Here is a 21857-nt window from a genome sequence, read left to right on the forward strand (position 1 = left end):
AGGAAAAAAAGTTCTGCTCCGGTGTAGCGGGCGCAGGTGAGGGGAGTGAGTGGGCACCGCCTCGTCGCCAAATGTAGAGGGCACAGTCCGGTATAATTTCACGGCCTGTCGCCCGCGTGTCTCAGGAGCCGCAATAAAACACGCACACGCGCGCTCTGTAGTTCAAGCGCAGAAAAGACCTCGCGGCCCCGCCTCGGTTTATTTTTAAGCCCCTCGCTCTGGACTCCGTACTTCGTCACGGAGTTGGGCATTGCGCACAAGTAGCGCCCGGGAGGCTCCTTACAACGTTGTGAGAGCGGTGGATGAAGTTCCTGGTGAAACTTATTCTATCCTGTAGTGTACGAATGTGATGGGTCCTTGTCTGGTGGCAGTAAATTGTTGTGAGTGAAGAAATGTGTTGGATTTCTGTGTGGGAAAGTCCAGGGATCTGCAGGCAGCCACAATTTTCCTACCACCTAGCGTTCTTCTAAGGCTCCAGAGAAGAACGTTCCCTCACCTGTTTGGGTGTGCAAGTGACCATGACAAGGGAGGGCCCAAAATGTAATGATGAGAGATCAAAATTACCTATCACAAAACCAGCTGGTTTTGTAAGATGTTCACCTGTGTCTTTGGTCTTGGGCTCCGTCGCCATATAAGGGAAGCTACCAAACCCAGAAATTTTCAAAAAATAGACACCGGGGCAGTCCATGGAGATGTGGCGTCTGTGGATCCCACAAACGTAGCTTACCCAAAATACCCCGCAAAGGTGATACAGTCATTAGAAACACTGTTTTTCCTTTCTTCTCCTTTATGTAAACTACAAAAATGTGCAGGGATCCACAAAAACCCTACCACCCTTTCTTGCTCTACTTGGCCTGATAAAAACACAACTCCTCTTGTTTGCCTGTGTATAGTCTCTGCATTACGAACAGCTAACTCCAGGTTCACCAGCAGCCCTCATGCAAGGACTACCAGACCCTTGTGTGATCCATTCCTGTCACAGGCAGTAAGCCCAGGCACGCATATGGGATAGCGTTTTTAATCGGTGCAACTTGGGGAACGGTAGGCAGTAAGACGTTTATGGATCCATGCAGATTTCTGTAGTTTAATTCACAGTAATTGCAAGGAATAAGTGCTTTTATTCAATGTTATACCTTTGCATGGTATTCTGTGTTGAAATACTTTGTGGAAACCATGCAAGCCACCCCTCTGTGCACTCCCCTGGGTATCTATTCTTTAGAACTGACTGGGTTTTGTAGGGTGTCCATAAATGGTTTTAGATCCCAGGCTTAATTAGCACACTCACCTCAGTTATCCTTATTGTTACAGTACCTTTTGGGGCCTTCTCTGTTGCAGTCACTTGGCCTACCGGCACAAGCAAGGTACCATTGACTTTGGGGAATGTTGGGTGGAAGGACGTTTGTGTCTCCCCTCAGATTTCAGAACTTTGCATCACTGAAATGTGATCAACATGTTATTTCAGACAAATTTCGAAGTGTGCAAAGGATTTTTCAATATATTCAATTCTACTCTATTCCTCTCTCTTCTCCACTATAACCTGCACTATGCTCCTGCCATATGACAGTCCATTTACATCACTTGATGCTTGTTGTAGTTTCTGTCTTGGCTTGTGTGTGTTTCTTTCTCACACTTCACCTTTTAGTCTGCAAATTGTTACTCTCCTGCTGCTACTGCATTGACTTAATAGTGTTGTATTCAAGTTCTAACGTGTAGTCCTTTTGAGGTCAAGCATAGCAGTGTGCAAGTGCTGCTTTTCTGACGTGGTGTCATCTATTTGGGCTTTTAGCCATGCCCATCACTATTGCTCGTTCATAGTTATTTGTTATCAATGGTAAATGCTTTACGATTGTCCCTCCTCGTGGCGGTTTGGTAACTGCCTTGGACATCGACCTTGTATTACTTTTCATTTCCAATTTATAGGGCAAGAAAAGTACGGTTAGGAGTTTACAATGCTAATAGCTCTACCTCAAGCAAATGTGAGACCAATTGCATTGGAAATGTGTAGGAAGTTGGCTCTGTATATACTATCTCAAAGTAAGAGAGAGTGTGCACAGAGTCCAAGGGTTCCCCTTAGAGGTTGATAGTGGCAGTAATAGATAATACTAATGCTCTATTTGTGGTAGTGTGGTCGAGCAGTAGGCTTATCAGAGGGTAGTGTTAAGCATTTGTTGTATACACACACAGGCAATAAATGAGAACACACACTCAAACTCCAGGCCAATAGGTTTTTATATAGAAAAATATTATTTTCTTAATTTATTTTAGAACCACAAGATTCAGAATCCAAGTAAATACATAAATTGTATGGTACTTGGCATAGGTAAATATTGAACTTTGGAGTAAAACAGTAATGGACACAGTTTTGGCAAAAATGGTAATAAGCTATTTTAAAAGTGGACACAGTGCAAAAATCAACAGTTCCTGGGGGAGGTAAGTACAAGTTAGTTTAGCAGGTAAGTAAAGCATGTACAAGTTCAGTCTTCGGGGCATAGGCAGCCCACGGTTGGGGGTTCAAGTCAACCCAGAACCAGCAACACAGGACTGGTCAGGTGCAGAGGTCAAAGTAGGGCCCAAATAACATAGGTGCCTATGGAGACTAGGGGTGCTCTGGTTCCAGTCTGCTAGAAGGTAAGTACCTGCGTCCTCGGGGAGCAGACCAGGGGGGTTTTGTAGAGCACTGGGGGGGGGGGGGGGGGGGGGGGGGGGTCACGAACAGGCACACAAAATACACCCTCAGCGGCACAGAGGCGGCTGGGTGAAGTTTGCAAAGTAGGTGTTGGGTTTTGCATTGAAAGCAATGGAGGGGGGGTGTGGTCTGGCCGTCGAAGAAAATGGCCGCCTGAGAAAAGATCTCCGAGCGCCAGGCAGGTCAAGGTGGCAAACAGAGGGTCTTCCCGCTGCGATCCTGACCCCTAGTGTGGCCTCCCGGCTGGCGGAGGGAGGTGGCCTCCGGAGGGGCGAAGTTGTGGGACCCGAGCGACAGCAGACGCGTCCGGAGACACGAGAGCAAATGCGGCCTCCGAGCTTCCGCGGAGCCGGGGACTAAGATGCGGTGCCACACGGGCCCGGGGGCCGTCACGAGGGAGGCGCCCGGATCGGCCCTCTTCCGCCTCGCCTCCCCGGGTGCTGGAGCGCCGCACTGCCCCCTCATGCGGATGGAGGGAGAGGGGACCCCGAGGAGGATGGACCACTGAGGAACCTAGGCCTGAGGACAACCACGACGACCACGGCGGAAAGGAAAAGAAGCAATATCACACGAGGACTAAATAGTGCCTGAAGGAGACCGCACGCTGAGACCCCTCAAATAACATTATCTAACGACACCACCAGCAGCAAACAAAGGACATACTACTCCCCCCCCCTCCCCCCCCCCCCTGTTTATGATCTAGCGCGCAAAGAATAAGAACCTCCACGACACCCAGAGGGGAGGCAGAGGAAAAGGGAGAAGGAAGACAAAAGGGAGACAGAGAAAGGATCTCAAAGAGCAACAGAGGGACAAAGATTTCTCACATAAGGAACGATAAAGAAGCAAAGAAGGGGGAGGAAAGCCGGAATAGGAAGAAGAAGGAAGAGTAGAACAACACGTGTCGCACTACGCAACCCGATCCTCCAACCAAACAGTCAATTGCCCTCCCACAAACAAGAACCATGATACTGGGTACCACAATAAGAGACTGATCTAAAATAAAACATAGACAAGATACCCCCCTGTTGCACGCTGCATCACACTCAAATTCATTGATCTCTATTCAGCTTTATATCAATGGACCTCTATCAGAAACTGAGCATATTCTAATCCTCTATAGATCACGCTCTAAAGCTTAGCAGACCACAGCAGATCCTATACCCCAAGGTCTGACCCATCCTTGGAAATCAAGGAAACTTTCCGTGGACCTACAAGTGCTAGCTCTTAAAATAATATCTCCTAATTGATTTCCACCCCTTGAGAACAATGCCCAACGACAAGACCGCAAGTAAACATTCTCGTCAACTGCTATTCTCGGATGCCATTGCTCAACCCAAAGCTATGACGGCACAAACGGCATCACAGGGGCATACATCTCCCCCGGTAGATCAACCCGCACTACACGCCACAGACAGTATACTGCAAAAGATTGCCTCAGTTGGACGACACCTGGAGGCAATGGACTTAAAAATAACAGACTTAACTTTAGCATCCTCCTCAATCCGCGCTGATATAGCAGGCTTCAGAGAAACAGCAAATAACCTAGATCAGCGCCTGTCGGCAGTAGAAGACCATATAGCGACAACCCCTGATCAGGAAGAAGAACTAAAGTCGCTCAGAGCTAAACTTACTGAACTGGAGGACCGAAGTCGTAGAGACAATGTACGCTTTTTTGGCATACCGGAACAAAAAGAAGGATCAGATATCAAAACCTCTCTTACCTCCCTGCTGACCAACCACTTGGGCATAGAGTTTTCACCACCTCCAGAATTTCAGAGGGTGCACAGAAAAGGGCCTTCACACAAAGCGTCTGCAAATAAACCACGCCCTATCATCGCATGTTTCCTGCGCCATGAACAAGCCCGCCAGGTCATCTCAACAGCTAAAGCATGACAACCGATATCACTGGATGGACACGAAATCAGAGTGGCAGCAGACTTCTCGAGGTTAACAAATGACAGAAGAAGAGCATTTCTTGCCCTACGTCCGCAATTGAGATCTCTAGACATCAAGTATGGTCTTTTTGAACCAGCACGTATGTGGATCACACATCACAGCACATCCAGAGACTTCACTGACCCGAGGACCTCAGCGCTTATCTACATAGTGTGACCCCGCAATCTATGGACACCGCCCCGGCCGTCCGGAGCTCCCCAGCGCCGCATACAGAAACTGCTATTAGTCTGCCAACTCCATGGCCCCAGACTCAACGTCCCCCTTTGCAAAAAAGAGGCCGAGGATATGATCGGTCCCCAAAGACACAGGAATCCCGGGAGCACATCCTGCAAGCAGTGATTGATCACACTCAAGACACGGGCAGAGACAAATCCCGCTCCCCCCTGAAACCACCATCAGAAGATCAACATACTGAACACTAAACCCACAGTAAGACAGCTGCCCCGGAGATCCGGACCCGCTTCTAAAACATCTACTCTTCACCATGGGACAGATAAGTGACATGCCCATTCACCACATCTGCTGCTCACCCAATAGGGGAGTGGGGACCTACTAAAAACACATTTATCAAATGCTGATTGCCACAATGTAATACATAGAGATACTTGTAGAACAGCACAGCTAACTCTCAGGCATATAACAACCGCACTGAAGAGAGTAATCAGACTAACACAACTCGGTGTCATGGCGGCTCCAAGACTACCACAAGGGGCATGCTCCCGGACGAACACTCAAAATACAACACCGCAGGCCATCATAAGATACTAAGAATTCTCATATTCTGAGGGGGGATCCCTGAATGGGTGTAGACTGACTTATGCACGGAGGGCACCATCTGTGCCCTTCAAAGCATTTCCAGAGGCTGGGGGAGCCTACTCCTCCCCAGCCCTTCACACCTATTTCCAAAGGGAGAGTGTAACACCCTCTCTCAGAAGAAATTCTTTGTTCTACCTTCCTGGGACTGGGCTGCCCAGACCCCAGGAGGGCAGAAACCTGTCTGAGGGTTGGCAGCAGCAGTAGCTGCAGAGAAAACCCCAGAGAGCTAGTTTGGCAGTACCTGGGGTCCATGCTGGAGCCCCGGGGATGCATGGCATTGGAACCCCAATACCAGATTTGGCATGGGGGGGGGGGGGGGGGGGACGGGACGGGACAATTCCATGATCTTAAACATGTTACATGGCCATATTCAGAGTTACCATTGTGAAGCTACATATAGGTATTGACCTATATGTAGTGCACACGTGTAATGGTGTCTCCGCACTCACAAAGTCCAGGGAAATTGCCCTGAGCACTTAGTACCTTTGCACCTAACCTTCACTAAGTGAACGCTAGACATATAGGTGACTTATAAGTTACTTAAGTGCAGTGTAAAATGGCTGTGACATAACGTGTGCGTTTTTCACTCAGACTGCAGTGGCAGCCTGTGTAAAGGTTTGTCTGAGCTCCCTATGGGTGGCAAAAGAAATGCTGCAGCACATAGGGATCTCCTGGAACCCCAATACCCTGGGTACCTAGGTACCATATACTAGGGGATTATAAGGGTGTTTCAGTGTGCCAATTAGAATTGGTGAAAATGGTCACTAGCCTGCAGTGACAATTTTAAAGCAGAGAGAGCATAAACACCGAGGTTCTGATTAGCAGAGCCTCAGTGATACAGTTGGGCACCACACAGAGAACACACATTCAGGCCACAGCTATGAGCACTGGGGTCCTGGCTAGCAGGATCCCAGTGAGACAGGCAAAAAAAACTAACTGACATACATGTAAAAATGGGGGTAACATGCCAGGCAAGATGGTACTTTCCTACAAGGACACACAGCGAAGTTCACCCTTTGCACTCTTTTAAGGCAGAAGCAGCAACTGCAGGCCAGTCCAGCAAAGCAACACAGCAAAGGGACAGTACTCCTCTAGCTCTTCAGCTATTCTCCTTGGCAGAGGTTCCTCTTAACTCCAGAAAGATTCTAAAAGTCTGGAGTTTTGGGTCTTCTTATGCCCTGTTCTGCCTTTGAAGTTGGCAAACTTGAAAGCAAAGGCTCAAGTGTTTGCAAGATCCTTCCTTGTCCAGGCTAGGCCCCAGGCGCACACCAGGGGGGACAGAGACTGCATTGTGTGAGGGCAGGCACAGCCCTTTCAGGTGTGAACGACCAGACTTCCCTCCCCTGTAGCTCAGGTGGCTCATCAGGACATGCAGGATACACCCCACCCCTTTTTGTGTCAATGTCTAGAGAGGGGCAAAACAGCTCCAAATGTCAAACTGACCTAAACAGACAATCTACAAAGAGGCAGAGGCACAAAATGGTTCAAGCAAGAAAATTCCTACTTTCTAAAAGTGGCTTTTTCAAATAGACATTTTAAAAACCAACTTCACTAAAAGATGCATTATTAAATTGTGAGTTCAGAGACTCTAAACTCCAACTTTTTATCTGCTCTCAACAGGAATCTGCGCTTTAAGGATACTTAAAGGCAGCCCCCATGTTAACCTATGAGAGGGATCGGCGTTGCACAGTGAAAACCAAATTTTGTCAGTATTTCACTTAGGACACATAAAACACACTAGTATATGTCCTACCTTAAATATACACTGCACCCTGCCCTTAGGGCCTACTTGACATAGTATAAGGGAAGGTTTTGCCTGGCAAGTGGGAATACTTGCAAAGTCAAATTGACAGTTTAAAACTGCACACACAGACACTGCAGTGGCAGGTCTGAGCCATGTTTACAGGGCTACTAATGTAGGTGGCACAACCAGTCCTGTAGGCCCATTAGTAGCATTTGATTTACAGGCCCTGGACACCACTAGTGCACTTCACTAGGGACTTAACAGTAAGTCAAATATGCCAATCATGGATAAACCAATCAACAGTACAATTTACACAAAGAGCACTTGCACTTTAGCACTGTTTTAGCAGTGGTAAAGTGCCCAGAGTCCTAAAGCAAACAAAGACTGGTCAGAACAATTAGGAGGAAAGAGGCAAAAAGACTGGGGGTGATCCTGCAGAAAAGGCTAGGTGCAACAGTAATCCTGAGGGAACAGCAAATACATTTAAAATTAAGAAGTATTCCACATAACCAATCAAACTGACAGTTCATAACAGTCTACTGTCGATGTTTATGCCCCCATTTTCTTCTTGTGAAGAAAGCCGTCAGTTCTTTCATGTTCGCTCCTATTCAGGAAAGGCAGTTCCTAGAAGAGAAAAGACAACGCAACTCTTTCTTTCACAATGAATAGGACTGTGTAAAGCAACCAATTTAGTCTAATAGCAATGTCACATAATATTCTCCAATACAGTCCTCAAATGCCTGATAACAGCAAAATACTTCTACCATAGGAAAGTCACAATTGTGTTCTCCATCACCTTTGTCATCATGAGAACAGAAGCCTCCTGCTGTGGGCTGGGGTGATAATCATTGCTTGCCAGTGTCCTTGCTAGAAAGCTAGGAACCTGTACATTCTATTTCAGGACCACAGTTGAATATTAGGATAGCTGCAGATTTTTAACCTTAGAATCAACAGGCAAGTATTAGCATTCATTGTGGTTGATGGAAAAGGACAATAACAGTCCCTACTCACCTGGCCTAACTGGCAGTAGTGATTGATAAATGTGTGCAGGGATTCCAATGTTGCTGCCTGGCAGCGATCCAGTTACAGAACTGTGTAGGCTAACGTAGGGATTGCAGCTTTAGATTTGTGAATATGAACCACGAAGCAATCTGTTTTCCAAAAAACTTCAACGTGTTACTATGCTAGCGGTGCTTACTTAATTGAACAAGTTACTGCACCTACCTGTAATATACTTGATGATCACACTGTTGCTATATGCTGTGATCTTGGGCAAATATTTGACGCCGCCTTCGTTTTCGTCATCACCACTATTGAGAGCAGGTTAAAACATTAGAAGTTCCGTATTTCTGCCACACAAATATTTTGTTTAATGTAGGAAGTTGGCTCTGTATATACTATCTCAAAGTGAGAGATCGTGTGCACAGAGTCCAAGGGTTCCCCGTATAGGTAAGATAGTGGCAAAATCAGATAATTCTAATGCTCTAGTTTGTGGTAGTGTGGTCGAGCAGTAGGCTTATCAGAGGGTAGTGTTAAGCATTTGTTGTACACAAACAGGCAATAAATGAGGAACACACACTCAAAGACATAACTCCAGGCCAATAGATTTTATATAGAAAAATATATTTTCTTAATTTATTTTAGAACCACAAGATTTGAAGTAAATACATAAAATGCAAAGTACTCCATATAGGTAAGTAAGGAACTTTGAATTAGAGCAGTAACATACACTGTTTTAGTTAAAATGGCAATAAGCTATTTTAAAAGTGGACACAGTGCAAAAGTCAACAGTCGGGGGTTCAAGGCAACCCCAAAGTCACTGCACCAGCAACACAGGGCCAGTCAGGTGCAGAGGTCAAAGGAGGGCCCAAAACACAGGCGCCTATGAAGAACAGGGGTGCTCAGGTTCCAGTCTGCCAACAGGTAAGTACCTATGTTTTCGGAGGGCAGACCAGGAGGGTTTTGTAGAGGGGGTGGGTTGTGGGGACACAAGTAGGCACACCCTCAGCAGCTCAGGGGCGGCCGGTGCAGTGTGCTTAGCAGGTGTCGGGTGGTTTTCAATCCGAATCAATGGAGGGACCCGGGAGGGGGTGGGGTGGTCACTCTAGCAGCGCAGGTAGGGCACAGGGGAGCTTCTCGGGCCAGCCACAACTGGGCTAGGCAGAGGGTCGCCTGATGGTCACTTCTGCACTGGAGTTCGGTTCCTTCTGGTCCTGGGGGCTGCGGGTGCAGTGCTTGGTCCAGGCGTTGGGTTCTTTGTTCCAGGCAGTTGCGGTCAGGGGGATCCTCTGAATCCTCTCTGCATGCTTTGCTGTGGGGGTCATCTCAGGTTACTCACGAGGTCGCAGTCGCCTGGGAGGCCTCCCTGCAGGGTTGGTTCTCTGGAGCTAGAGCCGGGGGCGTCGGGTGCAGAGTGTGAAGTCTCACGCTTCCGGCGGGAAGAGTGAAGTCTTTGAAAGTTGCTTCTTTGTTGCAAAGTCGTTGCTGTTTTTGAACAGTGCCGCTGTTAACAGGAGTTTCTTGGTCCTTCGGGTTCAGGGCAGTCTTCTGACGCATTCGACAGGGACCAGCGACCTCGGAAGCCTCAGTGTGCAGGTTCTTTGATTCTTGAGACAGGCTGGTAGGGCTGGGGGCCAAGTCAGTTGTCGTCTCCGTCATCTCTGCAGGGCTTTCAGGTCAGCAGTCCTTCTTCTTCGTGTAGGTTGCAGGAATCTGATTTCCTGGGTTCTGGGTCGCCCGTAAATAGTACATTTAGGGGTGTGTTTAGGTCAGGAGGGCAGTAGTCAATGGCTACTGTCCTGGAGGGTGGCTACACCCTCTTTGTGCCTCCTCCCTGAACGGGGGGGGGGGGGGGGCCTCCCTATTCCTATTGGGGGAATACTCCAAACTCAAGATGGAGGATTTCTAAAGGCAGAGGTCACCTCAGCTCATGGAACCTTAGGGGCTGTCCTGACTGGTAGGTGACTCCTCGTTTTTCTCATTACCTCCTCTGGACTTGCCGACAAAAGTGGGGGCTGTGTCCAGGGGGCAGGCATCTCCACTAGCTGTAGTGCCCTGGGGCATTGTAACACAAATCATGAGCCTTTGAGGCTCACTGCTAGGTGTTACAGTTTCTGCAGGGCGGTGTTAAGCACCTCCACCCAGTGCAGGCTTTGTTTCTTGCCTCAGAAAGCACAAAGGCTCTCACCCCAGGGGGGTCAGAAACTCGTCTCAGTGGCAGGCTGGCACACACATCAGTCAGTCCTGCACTGAAGGATAGGGTAAAATACAGGGGAGCTGTGGAGTTTGTTTTGACAAATTCCCAGACAAAACACTTAATATGGGCACACTGTACCTAGAATGTCTAAGAATAGACTGAGACACTGAAGGGGCATACTGCTCACGTAGCTATGCCCTCACCTGTGGTATAGTGCACCCTGCCTTAGGGCTGTAAGGCCTGCTAGAGGGGGTGACTTACCTATGCCACAGGCAGTATTTTGTGTGCATGGCATCCTGAGGGGGATGCCATGTTGATTTTGCCTTTTTCTCCCCACCAAACACACACAATCTCCAATGGCAATGTGCATGTGTTAGGTGAGGAGTCACAACACATGCTGCGGCCCTTAGGGACCTTCCCTGGTCTCAGGGCCCTTGGGACCAGGGGTACCAGTTGCAAGGGACTTACCTAGGTGCCAGGGTTGTACCAATTGTGGAAACAATGGTACATTTTTAGTGAAAGAACACTGGTGCTGAGGTCTGGTTAGCAGGGTCCCAGCACACTTCAGTCAAGTCAGCATCAATACCAGGCAAAAAGTGGGGGGTAACTGCAACAGGGAGCCATTTTCCTACAGGGTTCATCCAGGTTTCAGTGAGGAAGGCGATGTCTGGGGAGGTTGATGTGAGCAGGTCACAGAGTTCGAAGGCGTGCTTGTGGACGGAGCGGGTGTTGAGGAGGATGCAGCTAAGGCGGTTGGCGTTGTGGTGCTTGGTGGCTTGAGCACAGGTGAAGTGTACAAGTGGCAGAAAAAAGGTCCGTGGGTGTGCCTGGCAGGGGCCTGGATGCAGGCGGTGGTGTGGCTGGGGTTGAGCGTGAGGAGTTCTGAAGTGGTGTATTGGCGCCTGGCTGTGTGGGGGGCGCGAGGGGCAGGGGGGCTGGCGCTGGGCACGGTCCAGGCACAGACGGGCTTGCCTCTGGCGCGCCTGCGGCTGGCATTAAGGAGGAGAGGTGGGAGGTGGTGGCAAATGGGGGCAGGAACCGGGGAGAAGGAGAGAACAGAACCAGAAGGCAATAAAAACAGGAAATAAAACAGGCAAAAAAAAATGAAGGCAAAGAAGGCAATAAAACAGAAAAGAGGCACAGAAAAACAAACGCACTAATATAGATTACAAGAGACACACACACAATACTTACGTCAACCACTAGACACCAAGGATGAGGCGCAGGCGGTGGTGGAGGGCCTTGTACTCGTGGCAGCGGCGAGGGAGGGGTCGAGAGCACGACGGCAGTCTGGTGGAGGTGCTCGGCATGCAGAGTGGTGCCTGGTCTCAAGGCTTTCAGGGAGTGGTCCCTAAATCTGCTTGCGGCCCAGCAGTAGACAGCATCCAGCTCAACTCCTCAGAGGTCCCGGTCAAGGAGAAGGTTTGCAGGACTGCTCCAAAAACCCCAAGTCCACTTCTCCCCACTCAAGGCCCTCTGGAATTTTGGGTCCACAAAAACAAAAAAGAAGTCTAAAAGGAAGTCAACTCTGTCTCGTCCATCGGCTGACGTGAGAACTTCAGTACATCGTAGTTCCAGGCAACATTCCACAGCATTGATGCCATGTCTGACTCACCTTTTCCAGGAGCTGGAGCTTCCCCCCTTTCTGGTAAAAGACTTTAGAGAGGATCTAATGGGGTCTCATGTATCCAAGTCTGGAACGGTGCCTGACGTACCCATGCAACATTCTCTGGTGCCTGTCACGACGCTGATGCCCCCCCGGCACCCACCCTATTCTGATTCCAGACGGTCCGCAGCCAGAACAGTGTTACTCGCCACCGATTCCACCACCCGTTGTGGCCAGATCGTTCCCTGAGCATTATTTTCAACAGCCAGGCATGAAAGAAGATTGTGAGGGGGGTCACTGGACCCTTTAGAACACCAGTTATTGAGATCTATGGATTGGTATGAGGAACTAGGAGAGGCCAGTGGACTAGAGACCTCTTCCGATACTGGCTTGCTCTTCCCCCACTGTGGCTAGGGAGGAAGTAGCTTCGTATACAATGGTTGTGCGTAGTGCAGCGGCGGTCCTTGACTTCAGACTGCCTTCAGCTGCAGTCAAGGCTAACCCCTTCAGCTTAGGGTTTCCACTTCTGAACCCCTCCTGCCCTTCAATGAGTCACTTACTGTTGTTCTGCTGGGAACCTGGCCAGAGGCAAGCACAGGGGCTCCTGTGAACAAGATGATTACACACCACGATTGTCCTGCACCGTGCAACCCTTGTATCCTCATTTAACACTCCACCCCTGACAAGTTGTGCAGGAAGCTGGCTTTCTATATAGTGTACTAAAAGTAGTACACTGGGCAGAAAGTTCATCGAATCCCCAGTTGGTTTGCAGAGGCCAAAGTAGATAACTCTAATGCTCTATCTGTGGTAGTGTGGGCGAGCAGTTAGGCTTATCAAGCATTGTCAAGCATTTTTTGCACACAGAGACAATAAATGAGACACACTTAATGAATAAATCTGAGACCAATTAAAAAAAAAAAAAAAAAAAAAACATTTGCTTTTTTACATGATTAGAACCCCCCCCCCAAAAAAAAACTATATATATATATATATTCTCCCCCCCCCCCCCCGGTATGTAAAAATACTTTTCTATTACAATAATAGACATTGTGCAATTTTCGGAGTCTTCAATATTAACCTACGGGAGGAAAAAAAGGTAAGTACTTGACTTACAGTCCCAGTGTTTTAGACTAGCACTGCGCAAGAATCATGTTGGTAGAAAACGTGCACCCACTGCAGCACGTGGACAGCTGGGTGCAGAGCTCAAGTGAGAGTCAGTGCCCAATATTAATCAATGGAGTCTGGAGGGGATGAAGACGCGCTGTTCCCAGGTAAGTAAAAGCAATGTCAGACATTTGTCTCTGTGGGTTGATGTAGACACTGGGTTTAGGGGTGTGGAAAACTTGAAGGGGGAGGAGGAGTGGGGGAACAAGGCAGCACCAAACATACAACCTCAGTGGCAAAGGGGCGGTCCGGCTCCCAATGCTATCCAAAGGAGACTGGGTATCTGCTGAAGAGCTACTTACAAGTGACTAGAGGGAGGTCATGGGTCGATCTGCTGCAGTTGAGTTAAGTACTGGTGGGGAAGGGGGGTGGCACAAGGTAGCACCAAACCTTCACCCTCAGTGGCAATGGTGTGGCGAGGAGCAAAGTGCCAACACACGGTCTGGCTCCAATGTTATTCAAGGGAGGAGATGACTTCCAGTAACAGGCTGCAGGCTCTGGCCAGGAGCCCAGAAAGAGGTCAACCCACAGCTGCTTAGGTAAGTTGAGATGCCAGGGGTTGTAGGGACATCAATGGTCCTGCTCCCCAAAGTCCAAGGACTCCGAGTGCAGGTGTGCTTTCTTCTGGGGGCACATTATTTGAAGGTGTCATACAGACTAGTAGGACTGGGACCAAGTCTGTTGTCTTCAGACTTCTATGCTGGGAGACTTGCGTGTTGTCCAGCTCTTCTTAGGTCAACTTAAATCATGAGTTCTAGAGTTCATGGTTGCACTCAAATATTAAATTTTGCGGCATTTCAGGGGTACCAGGTGGTAGTCAAGGGCTGCTCACCTTTAGGGCGACTACACTGCGTCCTATGACAAATTCCTTTGGGAAGTGTGAATAACACAAACCTGATTGGCCTAATTCCTTCCATCCAAGAGGGAGGAATCTGAAAGAAGTGTCCACTTCAGCTCGTCCACTTTAGGGGTGGGCCTTGCCTGAAGTGGGAACTCCTCCTAAGCTGCCCAATTGTCCTGCCTCCAAAAGTGGGTCAGGACTGGGGGAAGGAGGGGGTCACCCAGGCTTGGGGGAACAGCCTCCTCCTCTACTTGGAGAGGCCTGGGTCGTATTTCGAAGACAGCAAGGACTTTGAAGCTCCCCACCCTAGAAAGTCCATCCGGCCTGGATGAGGTGTTATCACCTCCACACAGAGCAGGCCTTTGTTTTGTTCCCTCAAGAGCGTTCTCTCTCACCATAGGGGGCCATAACTCTGTCTAAGGTGTTGCACTGTTGTTGCAAGTGTTGATGCTAGCTTTGATTAGCAGTGTGCTGGGATCCTGCCAACCAGGCCCCAGCAAGTGTTCTTTCCCTAAAACTGTACCTTTGTTTCCACCATTGGCACAGCCCTGGCACACAGTTAAGTCCCTTGTAAAAGGTACTCCTGGTACCAAGGGCCCTGTGGCCAGGGAAGGTCACCAAGGGATGCAGCACATATTATGCCACCCTCAGGGACCCCTCACTCAGAGCATGCACACTGCTCTGCAGACAGTCGACATAGTAAGACACCCCTCTAGCAGGCCATACATCCCTAAGGCAGGGTGCACTATACAATAGGGGAGGGAATAGCTGCATGAGCACTATGCCCCTACAGTGTCTAAGTCAATTCTTAGACATTAAGTGCAGGGTAGCCATACTGAGTATATTGTCTGGGAGTCTGTCATTGCGAACTCCACAGCGCCATAATGGCTACACTGAATACTGGGAAGTTTGGTGTCAAACTTCTCAGCACAATAAATCCACACTGATGCTAGTGTGGGATTTGAGAAATACACACAGAGGGCATATTATAGATTCCCTCTGAATGTTAGCTCAACTACTAGTGCAAGGCTGACCGGTCTGTGCCAGCCCGCCACTTCCAGATGACCACAAGGGGTGAGTGCCTTGTACACTCTGGTCAGAAACTAAGCCTGTCCTGGGTGGAGGTGCTTCACATCTCCCTCTGCAGGAACTGTAAACACCTGGCGGTGAACCTCAAGCCTGGTGTTGCAATGTCCCAGGGCACTCCAGCTAGTAGACACGGCCGGTACAGTGAAACGTAGTAATTCGCCCTATTCTAGACCTACTAATCGTCAATCTCTTCCTCAAGAAGGAGAAGTTAAAGATGCTCACGTTGGCTCAGGTCTTGTCTGCCCAAGACCAAGACAGGTTGGTAGCACTGGACTCTTGGGATGCATACTTTTTTACATTCCTATCCTGCCTGCCCACAGACGTTACCTGTGGTTTATGGTAGCACCTCAGGTGTTCACCAAGGTGATAGCGGCTGTCGCAGCTCATCTGCACAGGTCAGGGGTTTCAGTCCACCCCTACCTAGATGACTGCCTGTTGTAGGCATCTTGCCCCAGACTGTCCTCTCCCACTTACAGACTACGGCAGGCCTCCATGCAGTCACTGGAGTTCACTATAAACATACAAAAGTCACACCTGACTCCCTCTCAAATACTCGTTCATCAGAGGTGTGCTGGACACAGTGCAGTTTCGGCCTAATCCTCCTGAGCAGCACGTCCAGGATATTCAGGTTATTATACCAATGTTTTGGCCTCTATCTTGAGTTCGGTGAGACTGACTGAGGCTGCTGGGCCCCATGCATCCTGCTGATAAATCATGGAAGAAGGCTTATGTGGTCTCTGCAGTGAGACCTGAAGTTCCAGTAGGTGCAGCATCAGGGGAATCTCTTGTATGTGGTCCGGATCTCGGAGGGAACTGCTTAAGACCTGCAGTGGTGGATTATGAACTATGATTGGCTCAAAGGCAGACTCTTCTCCCTTCACCAAACAGACCTCACAGTAGTGATAGATCCGCCACTTCTGGGATGGGGCGGCCATCTCAGATAGATGGAGATCAGAGGACTCTAGTGCCTGGCAGAATCCGGACTCCACATCAATTTCCTGGAGCTCCAGGCAATCCGGCTAGCATTTAAAGCACATTTTCCCTCTGTAAAGGGGAAGTTAGTGCAGGTGTTCATGGACAACACCACCGCCATGTGGCACTGCAACAAGCAAGGCAGGGTGGGGTCATGGAACATTTGTCAAAAGGCCCTGCGTCTCTGAACATGGCTGGAACAGTAGGGCATAACCCTGGTGGTTGAACAATTGGCAGGTTCCCCGAAAGCCATGGCAGACAACTCGGCCATTGATGCCTAGCGGATTATGAGTGACATCTCCATTCAGAGGTGGCGCAAGAACTCTTTCTGCAATGGGGAAAGCCATGGTTAGAGCTGTTCATCTTCAAACAGAACGCGCAATAACAGTATTGCGCATTGGAGTTTGCAAGACCGCAATCATTCAGCGATGCAAGCGGAGATCAGGCCTTCTGTATGTCTTTGTGCCCATTTCACTTCTGACCAGATGTTTCAAGAAGATCATGGACGACCAGACACAAGTAATCCATGTGGCTCCAGACTGCACAGAGTCTGGTATCCTGAGCTTCTGAAAATGAGCATCCATCCTCCGATTGGCCGGTTACTGCTCAAAAAGCATGTTTTTAGGTGCTTTCTGAAAGTTAGTAGGTCCTGGGTCTTGCATAGGTTGGTGGGGAGGGAGTTCCAGGTCTTGGTGGCGAGGTGGAAGAAGGATCTGCGGCCGGAGGTGGTGCATTGGATGCGGGGGGACTGTGGCGAGGTCGGCGGAGCGGAGTTGGCGAGTAGGTGTGTGGAATTTTACTCCTCTGTTGAGGTAGGCCGGTCCGGTGTCGTGGAGGGCCTTGTGAGCGTGGACGAGGACATTGAAAATGATCCTTTTGTTGATGGGAAACCAGTGTAGTGATCTGAAGTGGGTGGATATGTGTTTGTGGCAGGGGAGGTTGAGGAGGAGTCGTTCGGCTGCGTTCTGGATTCGCTTGAGTTTTCTTTGAAGTTTGGCTGTGGGCCCAGCATAGAGGGCGTTGCCGTAGTCCAGTCTGCTGCGGATGAGGGCATGGGTGACTGTTTTTCTTGTTTCTAGAGGTATCCATTTGAAAGTCTTGCGTAGCATGCGAAGGGTGTTGAAGCAGGAGGATGATTTGGCGTTGATTCACTGTGTCATGGAGAGGGATGAGTCCAGTATGATGCGAAGGTTGCGTGCATGGGTGGTGGGTGCTGGGGTTGGTGGGCCACCAGGAGGGCTATCAGTCTGCTTTATCTACTTTTCAGAGGCGGGGTTGAGACAGGTTTCAGTGAGGAAGATGACACCCACAGTGAGGGATGAAGATAGAGTCCCAGACCTCGGTGGCGTGTTTAACTATTGAAAGTGCATTGAGTAGGATACACTGCAAAAAACCCACTTTACCACACTATACATGCATCATAATTTCCTAACACGTTCAAGCAAACACTCCCTTTAACACACTTGAACCACAAGAATAGGATATTCAAACACAGAGATAACATACCTAAGAACATAGGGAAGCTAGACGACCGGGAAAGTTTTGAAAGCAATTCTAAGAAACCTGCACATTTGCAAGAACGAAATTGAGTAGGGCTGCTGAAGGAATACAATTTTGCTCTCAGCAAAAAACAAATGGAACTGAAAGTTTGACAAATTGAAGCCCTCACGCCAAGTTAAGAAATCAATTTTTCACATGCATGAGGTAGGGGTCCTAGCACTGACCCTGGTCCAGACACGGACAGGCTTCCCTTCAGCACACCAGTGGTGCACCAGCACTACACATCCGCTGTGCGGCCTCCATTAAGTAGGTCCTCGGAGGAGTGCTAGGAGGCGGTGGACGAGGCTAGACAGGAGGTGAGAAAGCAGGCAAAAATGGGGGACAAAAGGAATAAACTGAAATTGGATTGGTTAGTGTGAACTGAGTGGCCTGGAATGGATTGAGTTGAAGTGGATTAAGGTGGATTGGATTTGGTCAGAATGGAGCAGGGAAGATTGATTTGGATTGGTGCAGATTATTTGGGCATGTAATTTTGGATAGAAGCGGGCAGATTGTTGATGAGCTAATTCAGTTTCATAGAAGAGGGCATATACAAACCATTGCATGCCTGCACACGGAGTGTTTCTGCTTTATTAACTGGTCTGTCCACAGGTAGACAAACAGCTAAAGTCATAGCCTGTCCATATGCCATACTCAGCTCAATGCTGGGAAGAGTATGCACTCTTGCACTTACCAGAGGCTCCAATGTGTTGATGTCCTTTATTTTGTTGCCACTCAGGTTAAAACGTATAAGGCATGCCATCTGCTCTGCCAAGACTTCAAGACCCCTGGAGGTCCCATTATCACTTAGTTCCAACTAGTAAATAAAAAATACACCACAGTATAACAGCCCTGCTACATCCACATTACAGAAATAAAAAGTTGCAGGTACTTGTAAATTGCAAATTAGGATAACCTAACATTTCAACGCAAATTATACAGGTTAGCACTGCAGAACCCATATGCCATTACAGGCGTTGCATCACCCATCACCGAAAACCTAATGTTCATTGTACCCCTGTATTTACATTCTGCAGGTTGGGGAGTATGGAGAGGTCCGCTACTGACACCAGATTAATGTTAATCATGCTGAGGAACTCCAATTTTTCAAAGTCTGAAGTGAGCTATGTGATATTTCTGTCATCTTTGAACAGTTGTCCAGCACCAGGCGTTTAACCCGATTGCGTTTTTTTTTTGGAGGGGTGGAGCTGGCAGAAAAGATAAAAGAGAACATACCCTGAATGCCCCTAACTTTACTCACATCGGTAGCTGGTTAAATTAATTGCTGGCCAAATGTACTCTGGTAATTCATTGAGAGGAACGCGCAGGGGGCGAGCGCATACACGGGTCTAACATAAATTGCCATGAGCAATAGGGTAAAACAATATGGAATTGATGGACACAGTAAACAACCGGACACCCCAGGTGAGGTGCAAATGATTAAAGCAGTCCCGGCATTATGCAGATAACACTTTTTTTTTTTTTTTAGTAGAAAAATAATTATTGCATTCTTAAAAAAGGTAACAGAACTTAACTGCAATGTTTAAATAAATCTAGACATATTTAAACATTGCACACTTAATAGATTAATTGTAAAAAAAAAAAAAAAATGGGGGAGGGGGGCTGATTAGCTGTCGGAGAGAGAGTGCATGTGCTGCCCAGGCGTGACCGGAAAATGGGGAGAAAGCAGTGAAAATGAGGCAGAAAGCACTAAGAAAACAAGGGGAAAGGAGGGAGAAAGCTGTGAAAACAAGGCAGAAAGCAGTAGGAAGCATTAGAAACATGGGGAGAGGTGGTCTAGGACCTGCCTAGAATGTGTTCACTGAATCTACTACCTACAGGGTAGTCTCAGACTTTTCTGCCATTTTGTGTATTCCTAACAGGTGTTTTAAAACCATGCTCCATTTTTTCCAGAAAAAAAAAAACAGCTTGGTAGGTACTGTTCATAATGAAGGCTGTGGGTTACATCCATGCACAATGAATTATGCTATTTTACAGCTGTGATATGCTTATGCATATAGATTTGCTGTATTTTCCACATAATCTATTATCAGCAGCATAATCCACAGATTTCATTTTAAAAATGTTGCTTCTAACACAAACGATTTGCAAGTTACCTAAAAAGCAGCAACACATCTTGCTGCACAGTATATGGCCCTTTTAATGCTTAAGTTAAAAAAAAAAAAAAAAAAATGCATTACACCACATAATCTACTTTTCTTTCCTCATAATTTACTCAGCGCTGCAGCATTTTTTGGCCCTCCACTGCCACATATCTCCCGTGGCCCTGGTTATATCAGAACACCACATAGCAGACAACACATTAACAAAAGTGCTGCCTTGATTAAACAAACGGTGCGCGGACAGTGCTTAATGTGAGCTTGTTGTTTCCGGTGCTGAACACCAGCACTTATTTTTCAGGGCCAGGGCTTAAACTTTTGCCTCAAGCATTTGCTGCGAGCAAAAGACACACGTGGGAAAGACGGAGGAAGGGAAAAACGAAAAAGCGCCACAAAGGGAGAAAGTAGAAAAACTGCGAGAGTGAGCCGAAGGGGCAGGGAGAGGCTTTATATGGATTGAAGAGGCCCGATATGGCTTCAGGATTACACTGCCTCACTATTCAGTGCTGGCAGATTTAATTACAGCAGCCTCGTGTTTTAAAGACGGGCTTTGAGCACCAGCACCTCTTTGTTACAAATTAAGCACTGTGCGTGGATGGTAGTTTAGGGCAGGTGAGAGGGTTAACGGTATCTACAGTTACAGCATATGGTAGCTGGAGTAAAATGTAGTCCCGGGCTGGATGGGAAAGGGCATTGTGGTGGCTGCGAGGGCCGATTGCCCCAGAGGAGGGCTAATGCCCCGCAAAGCACAATGTTTGGTTCAGTGCTAATGTAATGAGCTCGTTCATCAGACTTAAAAGTGTTAAGAGTGGAGCATCACATGCATGAACAGGAAGTCCAAGTCCCAGTGCTGTTTCCCTGCATCGACCAACTGCAGACTGAAATGGATAAAGGCTACATCCGATCAGGAAATGCTTGCAAACTCTGAAAATGCTGCCTGCGTCTCCCTTTATACTAGTTTTCACGTAGCAAAAGGGGCTGTAGTGTGCCCTTCGGAAAGTAAATGCACTTTTTTTTTTACTAGTTTTAATGCCATCGCCATCTGCTGGCTTCTAGTACTGTTAACAGCTTTTTCTCTATCACTTATAAAAAAGTCCCACAGTACCATAATAAATCATATTACTGCTTAGGCGATCCTTATTTGTTAAGAAAGGCCCTCATTTTTAGTGCAAGCAGCAGGGTTCCTTGTGCGACAGGGTCTCTCCACTGTATGCAGCCTAAGGCGGTTGACTGGAAGGTTCTAGTTGCAGCAACATATGCGTAGCATTAATGAGCAATTCAGCAGTCACGTTCTCCCCCCATGAAAATGAAAACCCCAAGAGGTCTGTCTCACCGAAGAAGATGGCGCCGTCTATTCCTTGGAATCGTGAGGCCTTCGGCTGCTGATGCTCCCACTGGGAGAGAAGGACGACGAGCCTGGTCAGTGGTCCGCAACGACCGAGAACCCTGGCCGGGTCCTGGTCAGGATCTAGCGGTAATGGAGGCCGAAGGCAGGCAGGCCCAGGAGGCTCTCCTCTGTGGCATCCTCCCGCCGCTCCGTTGTTCTCATCCCCACGCCGTCCGTCTGTTTGTACCCTAGCAGGCGGAGCAGCAGGGGCGGGCGGGAGGATGTCGCAGAGGAGAGCCTTCTGGAGTGAAAAGGGGCTTCTGCTATGATGGCAGAAAATGTCCAGGACCTAACTTCTGCGGCATCCTCCCGTACGCCCCCGCTGCTCCGTCGTCCGCATGCCCGCCCCAGATGGCTCACCTCTGCGGCATCCGCACGCCCGCTGCTTCTCCTCCCCTTCGTTCGTCAGTTTGTGCCCTATTTGCGGTGCGTGCGGATGCCGCAGGGCAGTCTCCTGGGGTGAGACGGAGTTCTGTTTTGAGAGCAATTCCTCTGCAGGACCCGTCCGTTGCGGGGCAGCCTCCTGGGGTGAGACGGGGTTCTACAGGCGGACTATTGGGGATGGCGCGCCTGAAATGGCTGAAAGTGCGCATGCGCACAATTTTGCATGTGCGCATGGCATAAACCGCAAGAGGACTATTGTGGATAGCGCGTATGAAATGTCTGAAAGTGCGCATGCGTACAATGTTACGCATGCGCACAAAGTACCTGCGCACTTCCACGGACGGGATCCTGGCACAT

The 21857-nt window shown here is 48.6% G+C and overlaps 1 long non-coding RNA gene across 1 annotated transcript; it reads right to left on the bottom strand.

Moving 5' to 3' along the window:
- Positions 1-2211: 2211 nt before the first annotated feature.
- Positions 2212-21709, bottom strand: LOC138261337 (uncharacterized). Its single transcript, XR_011199080.1, has 3 exons — positions 21063-21709; positions 18304-18426; positions 2212-7826 (listed from the first exon to the last, which is right to left on the bottom strand). It is a non-coding gene; the product is annotated as an uncharacterized lncRNA (long non-coding RNA).
- Positions 21710-21857: the final 148 nt, after the last annotated feature.

The sequence above is a fragment of the Pleurodeles waltl genome, chromosome 10 (genome assembly GCF_031143425.1).
Source record: "Pleurodeles waltl isolate 20211129_DDA chromosome 10, aPleWal1.hap1.20221129, whole genome shotgun sequence".
NCBI lineage: Eukaryota > Metazoa > Chordata > Amphibia > Caudata > Salamandridae > Pleurodeles > Pleurodeles waltl.